The 12,198-nt window shown below is 39.5% G+C and overlaps 1 non-coding gene across 1 annotated transcript; it reads left to right on the top strand.

Moving 5' to 3' along the window:
* Positions 1-2,183: 2,183 nt before the first annotated feature.
* On the top strand, positions 2,184-2,256 carry TRNAR-UCU (transfer RNA arginine (anticodon UCU)). The gene has a single exon. It is a non-coding gene; the product is annotated as a tRNA-Arg (tRNA).
* The last annotated feature ends 9,942 nt before the right edge of the window (positions 2,257-12,198 follow it).

The raw sequence follows: 12,198 nt of genomic DNA, 5'->3' as shown, positions 1-12,198 counted from the left end.
TGGATTCTTTACCATCTGAGCCACCAATCCCCTTAAAAGACAACTGACCACGTAAAGCTGAAAAGGTAGAAATACATTGTGGAATTTTTAACACACGTAAAACCAAAATGTATGACAATAGCACAATACAAGTATACCGTTACAAGGCACTGACATGAAATGAAAAGTGGTGTTTTACTCAAGGTAGATGTGATAAGCTAAACATATATATAGCCACTACAAACAAGCAGCAAAAATTTTTTTAAAGCTACAGATAATTAATTCTCGAATAAAGTATTTATTATCATAAAAATACTCAAATACAAAAGAAGGTAAAGAAAAAAAAAGAACAAAGAACAGATGTAACAAATAAGAAACATGTACCAAGAAGGAAGATTTAAACCCAACAAAATAACCACATTAAATGTAAATGGTCTAAATTAAGAGCAGAGATTAGAAAGCTGGATTAGAAAGAAAGAAAAGAAAAAGCAAGGTCCAACTATATGCCATGTACCAGAAATCCAGCTTAAATACAAATAAGTAAAAAGTTTTCAAGTGGAAAAAGAGAAATAACACTAACACTACTCAAAACAAAGCTAGAGTGGCAATACAAAGTAGACTTCAGAGAAAAGCATATTACCAAAGGTCATTTCACAATGACAAAAAGATTCAATTCATCAAAAGATAACAATCCTAAATATGCATGCATCGAGTAACAGAACTTCAAACTACCAATATATGAAGCCAAACTGATCAAACTACAAGGAGAAATTGGCAAGGCCACAATTATAGTCAGAGATTTCAACACCCTTCTCTCAAAAATGGAGAGAACAAGCAGACATAAAATATGTAAGGATACAAAGGGATGAAAATTTTGTCAGTCAGCTCGATCTGATTAGTATTTATAGAACACTCCACCCAACATTCTTTTCAAGCACACATGAATCATTAACCAAGAGAGATGACACTCTCATAAAACAAGTCTCAATAAATTTAAAATGACTCAAATCATGCCATGTATGTTCTCTGACCACAGTGAAATTAAATCAGAATTCAACATCTGAAAAATACCTCAATATTGGGAAACTTGTGTACATACCTTTAAATCACCAACAGATTCAATGAAGAAACCACAAACAAAATCAACGAGGATTTTTGAATTGAACAAAAATGAAAACACGAATATCAACATTTGTGAGATGCACTCCAACCACTATTTAGAGGGGAATTTTATACCATTAAAAATTTATATTAGAAGACAATAACAATAAGTTTACATTTTAAGATTCTAACAAATCAAAAGCAAATAAAATACAAAGTAAACAAAAATAACAAAAAGAAAATTGGAGAAGGCAATGGCAGCCCACTCCAGTACTCTTGCCTGGAAAATCCCATGGACAGAGACAGAGGAGCGTGGTAGGCTGCAGTCCATGGGGTCGCGAAGAGTCAGACATGACTGAGCGACTTCACTTTCCCTTTTCACTTTCACACATTGGAGAAGGAAATGGCAACCCACTCCAGAATTCTTGCCTGGAGAATCCCAGGGACGGGGGAGCCTGGTGGGCTGCCCTCTATGGGATCGCACAGAGTTGGACACGACTAAAGCGACTTAGCAGCAGCAGACAACAAAATGGAAATAAGAACAGAAATCACTGAAACTGAAAACACAAAATCAATTAAAAAAAAAAACTGGCTCGTTGAGAATATCAACAAAACAAATTTGTAGCCAGACTGAACAGGATAAAAAGTGAGAAAATACACAAATTAACAGTCAGGAATGAGAAAGAAAACATTACTACAGATCTTAGAGATATTAAAAAGATAATAAAGGAATACTATGCACATGTATGCCCCTGAATTTAACAATTTAGACTAAATTAACAAGTTCCTTGAAAGATACAAACAACTGACGCTTACTCAAAAAGAAATAAATCAAAAGAAATAATAAATAAATAGAATTTGAAGCGAAAATCTTTCCCATAAAGAAAACTCCAGGTGTTAAGTATGCTAGCCACTTACATTCATCTTAAGTTTAAGATATCAATACCTGGAGAGATCAAATATTTATTAACTATCATGTACAAGCATTACAGATAGAAATTTGATATGGTTATGTTAGTATTTCAGTAAAATCATTCTGGAAGGAAGTCGTGTAGAGAATTGGTTAACATGAGGCTAAATTAAAATCAAAGAGACCTGGGACTTCCTTGGCAGTTCAGTGGTTAAGACTCTGCACTTCTGCTGCAGGGGGCCCAGGTTTGATCCCTGGTCAGGGAACTAAGATCCTGAATGCCTCAAGGTCAAAAAAAAAAAGGTAAAGAGACTAGAGACAGTAATAAAATGACAAGGACATGAAATAAGTCAGTGGCAATGAGCATTTTTATTAACCTGGAGTCGGTGTTGGGATAGGGCATTAGTAAAATAGATAACTAGTAGAGAGAATAAGCAGATGCAGTGACTGATTGGACTTGAAAGCTATGGGGAATAAAAGAGAAAGGATATTCCATGATTCCCGGCCTGAACATTAGAAGAGCCATTCACCAGAATAGGCAATACAAGAGAAGAAAAGATGATATGTTCTTCAACATATGGCACATTTACGACAGTGACATCACTCACATATAGCCAGACATCTTGGAATGTGAAGGCAAGTGGGCCTTAGGAAGCATCACTACAAACAAAGATAGTGGAGGTGATGGAATTCCAGTTGAGCTATTTCAAATCCTAAAAGATGATGCTCTTAAAGTGCTGCACTCAATATACCAGCAAATTTGGAAAACTCAGCAGTGGCCACAGGACTGGAAAAGGTTAGTTTTCATTTCAATCCAAAAGAAGGGCAATGCCAAAGAATGTACAGACTACCACACAACTGCATTCATTTCACATGCTAGCAAAGTAACACACAAAATTCTCCAAGCTAGGCTTCAACAGTACATGAACCAAAAACTTTCAGATGTTCGAGTTGATTTAGAAAAAGCAGAGGAACCAGAGATTAAACTGCCAAATTCCACTGGATCATAGAAAAAGCAAGCGAATTCCAGAAGAATATTTACTTCTGCTTCACTGACTACGCTAACACTTTTGACTGTGTGGATGGCAACAAACTGGAAAATTCTTAAAGAGAGGGGACTACCAGACCACCTTACCTGTCTCCAGAGAAACCTGTATGCAAGTCAAGAAGCAACAGAACTGGACATGGAACAACTGACTGGTTCCAAATCGGGAAAGGAGTATTTCAAGGCTGAACAGTCACCCTGCTTATTTAACTTATTCGCAGAGTATATTATGTGAAATGCCAGGCTGGATGAAGCACAAGCAGGAATCAAGACTGCTGGGAGAAACTTCAATAACCTCAGATATGCAGATGACACCAAGCTTATGGCAGGAAGTGAAGAGAAACTAAAGAGCTCCTTGATGAAGGTGAAAGAGGAGAGTGAAAAAGCTGGCTTAAAGCTCAACATTCAAAACACAAAGATCATGGCATCCAGTCCCATCACGAACAGGCAGGCACACAATGGAAACAGTAACAGACTTGGTTTTCTTGGGCTCCAAAATCACCGCAGATGGTGACTGCAATCACCATCTGAAATTAAAAGATACTTGCTACTTGGAAGAAAAGGTATGACCAACTTAGACAGCGTATTAAAAAGCAGAGACATTACTTTGCAGACAAAGGTCCATCTAGTCAAAGCTATGGTTTTTCCAGTACTCACGTATAGATGTGAGAGTTGAACTATAAGGAAGGCTGAGCACCACAGAATTGATGCTTTTGAACTGTGGTGCTGGAGAAGACTCTTGAGGGTCCCTTGGACTGCAAGGAGATCAAATCAAACCAGTCAATGCTCAAGGAAATCAGTCTTGAATATTCACTGGGGGGACTGATGCTGAAGCTCCAATATTTGGGACACCTGATGTGAAGAACTGACTCATTTGAAAAGACACTGATGCTGGGAAAGTGTGAAGGCAGGAGGAGAACGGGACAAGAGAGGATGAGATGGTTGGATGTCATCATTGACTCAATGGACATGAGCTTGAGCAAGCTCTGGGAGATGGTGAAGAACAGGGAAGCCTAGTGTGCTGCAGTTCACTGGGTCGAAAAGAGTCAGATATGACTAAACAACAACAATGGTACATGTAAACATTCAGAGGCCAAAAGGGAGACTTCGTGTGTATGTGTGTGTGTGTGTGTGTGTGTGTGTGTGTGTGTGTGTGTGTGTGTGTGTGTACTCAATTGCTCAGTTCAGTTCAGTTGCTCAGTCGTGTCCAACTCTTTGCGATCCCATGAATCTCAGCACATCAGGCCTCCCTGTCCATCACCAACTCCCGGAGTTCACTCAACTCATGTGCATCAAGTCAGTGATACCATCCAGCCATCTCATCCTCTGTCGTCCCCTTCACCTCTTGCCCCCAATCCCTCCCAGCATCAGGATCTTTTCCAATGAGTCAACTCTTCGCATGAGGTGGCCAAAGTATTGGAGTTTCAGCTTTAGCATTATTCCTTCCAAAGAACACCCAGGACTGATCTCCTTCAGAATGGATTGGTTGGACCTCCTTTGCAGTCCAAGGGACTCTCAAGTGTCTTCTCCAACACCACAGTTCAAAAGCATGAATTCTTTGGCACTCAGCTTTCTTCACAGTCCAACTCTCACATCCATACATGACTACTGGAAAAACCATAGCCTTGACTAGCTGGAACTTTGTTGGCAAGTAATGTCTCTGCTTTTCAATATGCTATCTAGGTTGGTCATAACTTTTCTTTCAAGGAATAAGTGTCTTTTAATTTCATGGCTGCAGTCACCATCTGCAGTGATTTTGGAGCCCAAAAAAATTAAGTCTGACACTGCTTCCACTGTTACCCCATCTATTTGCCATGAAGTGATGGGACCAGATGCCATGATCTTCATTTTCTGAATGCTGAGCTTTAAGCCAATTTTTTCACTCTCCTTTTTCACTTTCATCAACAGGCTTTTTAGTTCCTCTTCACTTTCTGCCATAAGGATGGTGTCATCTGCATATCCGAGGTTATTGAATTTCTCCCGGCAATCTTGATTCCAGCTTGTACTTCTTCCAGCCTAGCATTTCTCATGATGTACTCTGCATATAAGTTAAATAAGCAGGGTGACAATATACAGCCTTGACGTACTCCTTTTCCTATTTGGAACCGGTCTGTTGCTGTGGCTCAGATCATGATCTCCTTATTGCCAAATTCAGACTTAAATTGAAGAAAGTAGGGAAAACCACTAGACCGTTCAGGTATGACCTAAATCAAATCCCTTATGATTATACAGTGGAAGTGAGAAATAGATTTAAGGGCCTAGATCTGATAGAGAGAGTGCCTGATGAACTAAGGACGGAGGTTCGTGACACTGTACAAGAGACAGGGATCAAGACCATCCCCATGGAAAAGAAACGCAAAAAAGCAAAATGGCTGTCTGAGGAGGCCTTACAAATAGCTGTGAAAAGAAGAGAAGCAAAAAGCAAAGGAGAAAAAGAAAAGATATAAGCATCTGAATGCAGAGTTCCTAAGAATAGCAAGAAGAGATAAGAAAGCGTTCCTCAGCAATCAGTGTAAAGAAATAGAGGAAAACAACAGAATGGGGAAGACTAGAGATCTCTTCAAGAAAATTAGAGCTACCAAGGGAACATTTCATGCAAAGATGGGTTCGAAAAAGGACAGAAATGGTATGGACTTAATAGAAGCAGAAGATACTAAGAAAATGGCAAGAATACACAGAAGAACTATACAAAAAAGATCTTCACGACCAAGATAATCACGATGGTGTGATCACTCACCTAGAGCCAGACATTCTGGAACGTGAAGTCAAGTGGGCCTTAGAAAGCATCACTACGAACAAAGCTAGTGGAGGTGATGGAATTCCAGTGGAGCTATTTCAAATCCTGAAAGATGATGCTGTGAGAGTGCTGCACTCAATATGCCAACGAATTTGGAAAACTCAGCAGTGGCCACAGGACTCGAAAAGGTCAGTTTTCATTCCAATCCCAAAGAAAGGCAATGCCAAAGAATGCTCAAACTACCACACAAGTGCACTCATCTCACACGCTAGTAAAGTAATGCTCAAAATTCTCCAAGCCAGGCTTCAGCAATACGTGAGCTGTGAACTCCCAGATGTTCAAGCTGGTTTTAGAAAAGGCAGAGGAACCAGAGATCAAATGGCCAACATCCGCTGGATCATGGAAAAAACAAGAGAGTTCCAGAAAAACATCTATTTCTGTTTTATTGACGATGCCAAAGCCTTTGACTGTGTGGATCACAATAAACTGGAAAATTCTTCAAGAAATGGGAATACCTGACCACATGACCTGCCTCTTGAGAAACCTATATGCAGATCAGGAAGCAACAGTTAGAACTGGACATGGAACAACAGACTGGTTCCAAATAGGAAAAGGAGTACTCAATTGCTCAGTCTTGTCCAACTCTGTGATCCCATGGATTGTAGCTCTCCAGGCTCCTCTATCCATGGGATTCTCTAGGCAAAAACACTGAACTGGGTTGGCATTTTCTCCTCCAGGGGATTTTCCCAACTCAGGGATCAAACCCATGTGTCCTGCAGTTTCTGAATGAGCAGGTGGATTCTTACTGAGATACCTGGGAAGTTCTGAAGTTAAGCCGCTCAGTCGTGTCTGACTCTTTGCAACCCCATGAATCGTAGCACGCCAGGCCTCCCTGTCCATCACCAACTCCCGGAATTGACTCAGACTCACATCCATCAAGTCAGTGATGCCATCCAGCCATCTCATCCTCTGTCGTCCCCTTCTCCTCCTGCCCCCAATCCCTCCCAGCATCAGAGTCTTTTCCAGTGAGTCAACTCTTTGCATGAGGTGGCCAAAGTACTGGAGTTCCAGCTTTAGCATCATTCCTTCCAAAGAAATCCCAGGGCTGATCTCCTTTGGTTGGATCTCCTTGCAGTCCAAGGGACTCTCAAGAGTCTTCTTCAACACCACAGTTCAAAAGCATCAATTCTTCCGTGCTCAGCCTTCTTCACACTCCAACTCTCACATCCATACATGACCACTGGAAAAACCATAGCCTTGACTAGATGGACCTCTTTTCTTCTAAGGAGTAAGCGTCTTTTAATTTCATGGCTGCAATCACCATCTGCAGTGATTTTGGAGCCCAAAAAAATAAACTGTTTCCACTGTTTCCCCATCTATTTCCCATGAAGTGATGGGACCGGATGCCATGATCTTCATTTTCTGAATGTTGAGCTTTAAGCCAACTTTTTCACTCTCCTCTTTCACTTTCATCAAGAGGCTTTTGAGTTCCTCTTCACTTTCTGCCATAAGGGTAGTGTCATCTGCATATCTGAGGTTATCAATATTTCTCCCAGCAATCCTGAGTCCAGCTTGTGCTTCTTCCAGCCCAGCGTTTCTCATGATGTTCTCTGCATATAAGTTAAATAAGCAGGGTGACAATATACAGCCTTGATGTACTCCTTTTCCTATTTGGAACCAGTCTGTTGTTCCATGTCCAGTTCTAACTGTTGCTTCCTGACCTGCATACAGGTTTCTCAAGCGGCAGTTCAGGTGCTCTGGTATTCCTATCTCTTTCAGAATTTTCCACAGTTTATTGTGATCCACACAGTCAAAGGCTTTGGCATAGTCAATAAAGCAGAAATAAATGTTTTTCTGGAACTCTCTTGCTTTTTCCATGATCCAGCGGATGTTGGCCATTTGATCTCTGGTTCCTCTGCCTTTTCTAAACCTAGCTTGAACATCAGGAAGTTCACGGTTCACGTATTGCTGAAGCCTGGCTTGGAGAATTTTGAGCATTACTTTACTAGCGTGTGAGATGAGTGCAATTGTGTAGTAGTTTGAGCATTCTTTGGCATTGCCTTTCTTTGGGATTGAAGTGAAAACTGACCTTTTCCAGTCCTGTGGCCACTGCTGAGTTTTCCAAATTTGCTGGCATATTGAGTGCAGCACTCTCACAACATCATCTTTCAGGATTTGAAATAGCTCCACTGGAATTCCATCACCTCCACTAGCTTTGTTCGTAGTGATGCTTTCTAAGGCCCAGTTGACTTCACATTCCAGACGTCCAGCTCTAGGTGAGTGATCACACCGTCGTGATTATCTGGGTCATGAAGATCCTTTTTGTACAGTTCTTCTGTGAGATACCTGGGAAGCCCACCCTATTTATTTGCTCTATCTGGTTTAATGAGTCTGACCTACTTTCTTCAGAAAAAAATTTGGGAATGTGAAGCTCTCTCCCTTTTTTGTTGTATGTGGCTGTAATGATTCCATTCTTTACTGAATTCTGCTTATTACCTATGTAACATCCTTTGCCTCCTTTTAAAGTTTTCACTGTTGGCCATTTTTTGGCTTTCCTGATTCTACTTGAGAATTATATTTTTTTACATTTTTAATATTTATACTATTTTATTTGGCTGTGCTAACTCTTCATTGCATCATGCGGATCTTTAGCTGGGCATGTGGGATCTATTTCCCTGACCAGAAATTGAACTCGAGCCCCTTACTTCAGGACTTCAGCGTCCTAGCCATTGGACCACCAGGGAAACCTCAAGAATTGTATTTTTTTTTTTTAAGTACATCTTTTCAACTTGGTTGAACTGCAGCAACTTTTTTTTTGGCAAGTTTTATAAGCCAGGCCATGTATCAAATGCTTCACATACATTAGTTCATCTCATTTTCAAAATTTTGCAAAGTATCTCCATTTTATGATTAAATAAAACTAAAACTGTGAAGAAAGCTGAGTGCCAAAGAATTAATGCTTTTGAACTGTGGTGTTGGAAAAGACTCTTGAGAGTCTCTTGGACTGCAAGGAGATCCCACCAGTCCAGTCTAAAGGAAATCAGCCCTGGGTGTTCACTGGAAGGACTGATGCTAAAGCTGAAACTCCAATACTTTGGCCACCTCATGTGAAGAGTTGACTCACTGGAAAAGACCCTGATCCTGGGAGGGATTGGGGGCAGGAGGAGAAGGGAATGACAGAGGATGAGATGGCTGGATGGCATCACCGACTCGATGGACGTGAGTTTGAGTGAACTCCGGGAGTTGGTGATGGACAGGGAGGCCTGGCGTGCTGTGATTCATGGAGTCGCAAAGAGTTGGACATGACTGAGCGACTGAACTGAACTCTGAGAAAGATTGCGTGATGAGCCGAAAATTAAGACAACTGGTGGAGTGCAGAATTGACACTTTAACTAGATCTGTAGGGCACCAAAACTTGTGACACATAACTTTCATAAGCTTTCTGCTACCTTTAAGAGGCCTCTTGCTTAATTTTTGACCAAGGTGATTTCATTCATGCAACAAGTGTGCCTACTACATGTCTTCAAAATTTCTGTAGATACACTTTTAATAGCCCCTTTCCCTACTGTTTCTAAAACTGGAAAGCTGCATACAGTGCACTTTTTCTCCTTTACTTCCTCTCATTAAATGTCACATTTAATCATGTTATGATTATTATCAGGTAGTGGTTCAGCCACAGCCATTTCCTGCCCCAGTTTCTGTTCAAAATTCTGTTCAAAATAAAGTCCAACATATTTTCTTTCCTAATCTTCTAAAATTACCTGTTTTAGGAAGCAATTTTTTTCCTCTGAAAGCTCACCTCTATTATTTTGTGTCATTTACGCATCTACATGACACTTAACAAGTTGGACTAAAAAGGCAGCTTTCCTAAATGTCATTTGGTATTTTCAACTTAGTCATATGATTTTAGTTATCAAGTGATCCACATTTATAAATCCAATGTGAGTATTTATGGTTCTGTGATATCCTGAAGAGAAGACATAAGCATGGGACTTCTTCTCAGGTTTTCAAGGACAGTCACAATTTAAAACATTCTGTTAGACTGTCACATCTCAAGTTTTGGTTCAGAAAAGATGGTAAAATATATGCCAAGGGTAGTGTGCAATATTGACTCTACGTGGCAACGCAGTAGGTCAGGTTAAGGAAAGGCAATCACTTAGTTAAGACTATTTTCCTTTCATTTGTTCGGTGGCACCCCACATCCTACAGAATCTTAGTTCCCAACTAGGGATCCAACACACACCTCCTGCAGTGGAAGTGTATCACTGGACATCCAGGGAATTCTCAAGATTATTTTTCTTTTTAAAATAATCCCAAAATGCTTCCCTTGAATTAGGTGCAGTTGCCTTAGTCTTCTTTTACTGGTTAAGATAAATATCATAATGAAATAGTTGCTTGCCTGAACATATTTGGAAATCAGTTTTAATAAGTATTAAAAAGTACATATTAAATAAAAAGTAACAATTCATACTCTTGAGATACTCTTATAAAATATATAACTTCTAACTACTAAAATTGCCCAGCCACATTTCTACACAACTACCATTTACATTTGGCCTTTGCAAATACTTTGTATACAGAGCCACAATTACTTGCCATTCCGTCAACAATCCATATTCCTGTTCTGAGATCCTGCCTCTGATTCTGTGTGTTCTGTCTGTGTTGATGCCCTTCCTCCCCACAAGTTATCAGTCACCCTTAAGGCTCCAGAGATAGCGCCCTGGTAAACCTCCAACCTATCTCAACTCTGTTCAATTTACTTGTTTCTTATTCCTCATTCAGGATTTTATTCATCCACATACCAATAAGCCAGTACTTTACATACTTTGCTTAATACTCCTCTTTGAAGTATTATTCTCTCCACTTAACAGATAAGGAAACTAAACATGAATGAAATTTGGTATCATGTTCCAGGTCACAAAGCAAAACAGGAATTCAAATGCTGGTTTGAACTTTAACTCAATTCTCCTTCCATGAAACCACAGACTTTATGGCACTCTCTTATAGTACAATATACACTGTATTGTATTACCATCATTTGTTCACATCTCTCTCTCTCACTAAAGGGATGTTCCTCAAAGACAGGGAAGGACTCCATCCTTACATTCCAGCAATAGTCAACAGTGCTTACTATACAGTGATCACAAAGTGTTACCAAATATTAAGTTTATTCTGAAGCATTATTTTCCACTGATTAGTCGCCTTCAACCAAATCTGTATGAAGCCATTTTTACTATGATGGTAAAACACAACAGTTTGGAATACAGGCTTTGTAATTAGCTCGCTTAGATGTGACTTCCACCTCTAAACTTATTATCTGAGAAATCTTGAACACATGTGTTAACTACGTTAACTCATAGGAGGACAGTAATCACTGTAGCTACCTCTTAGGATTATAACGATTAAATGAGGTAATACAGAGGCAACTGAACTATTTTTTTGATCCTCATTTTTTTCTACATGCTACCCTAAATTTTCTTCAGCTCAGTCTAGGGAATCCTTTTTCATTATGAATTCTTGAAATGTTGGTATTACTCAAGTCATAAAGAAAGAAAGAAATAATTCCATTTGCAGCAACATGGATGGACCTACAGACTGTCATACTGAGTGAAGTCAGAGAAAAACAAATACATGATATCACTTATATGTGGAATAGTTTAAAAGGGTATAAATGAACTTATCTACAGAACAGAAATAGTTACAGATGTAGAAAACAAACTTATGGTTACTGGGTGTAAAGAGGAGAGATAAATTGGAAAATTGGGACTGATATATAGACACTACTACATATAAAATAGATAATAAAGATTGACTGCATGGCACAGGAAACTCTACTCAATACTTATAATAGCCTACATAGGAAAAGCGTCTAAAAAAGAGTGGATATATGTATAACTGATTCACTTTGCTGTACACCAGAAACTAACAACATTGTAAATCAACTATATCCAATAAAAACTTAAAAAAAAGAAATTCCTTGTAATTTTGAATGAAATGGGCTAGCCAAAAAAGTTCATGGCTTAAAAACTGGTCAGGTCACTTACTTGACTTTTACAGCCAACTGGCCAGTGCCAGTTTGGATTCAAAAAAAAGTTTATTCTTGGAAGCCTGACCATGCAAGAGTGTCCCCACTGTATATTTTATTTGCTTACCTCATTTTCAAGCCCTACCAGAAACTTTGAAAATTAGACACAGACACTTTCTACTTTATTACCACCTAACTTAATACTATCTAGGACGCACACAGACAACTAAACTGTGAGGGAGGCATGCTATTTTCCCAACAAGAAAACGCTCCTGGAACCACCTGTGTTCTGGTCTCAGACATAGCTCATTCTCCCCACACCTGCAAGATTTCTCTGCAATCTAGAGGATTAAGTCACTGAACTGGACAGGGACGACCCACTGCCATCCCTTAAACACAGC

This window comes from Budorcas taxicolor, unplaced genomic scaffold, assembly GCF_023091745.1.
Source record: "Budorcas taxicolor isolate Tak-1 unplaced genomic scaffold, Takin1.1 scaffold244, whole genome shotgun sequence".
Lineage (NCBI taxonomy): Eukaryota > Metazoa > Chordata > Mammalia > Artiodactyla > Bovidae > Budorcas > Budorcas taxicolor.
This window is presented reverse-complemented; position numbering and strand designations above follow the sequence as displayed.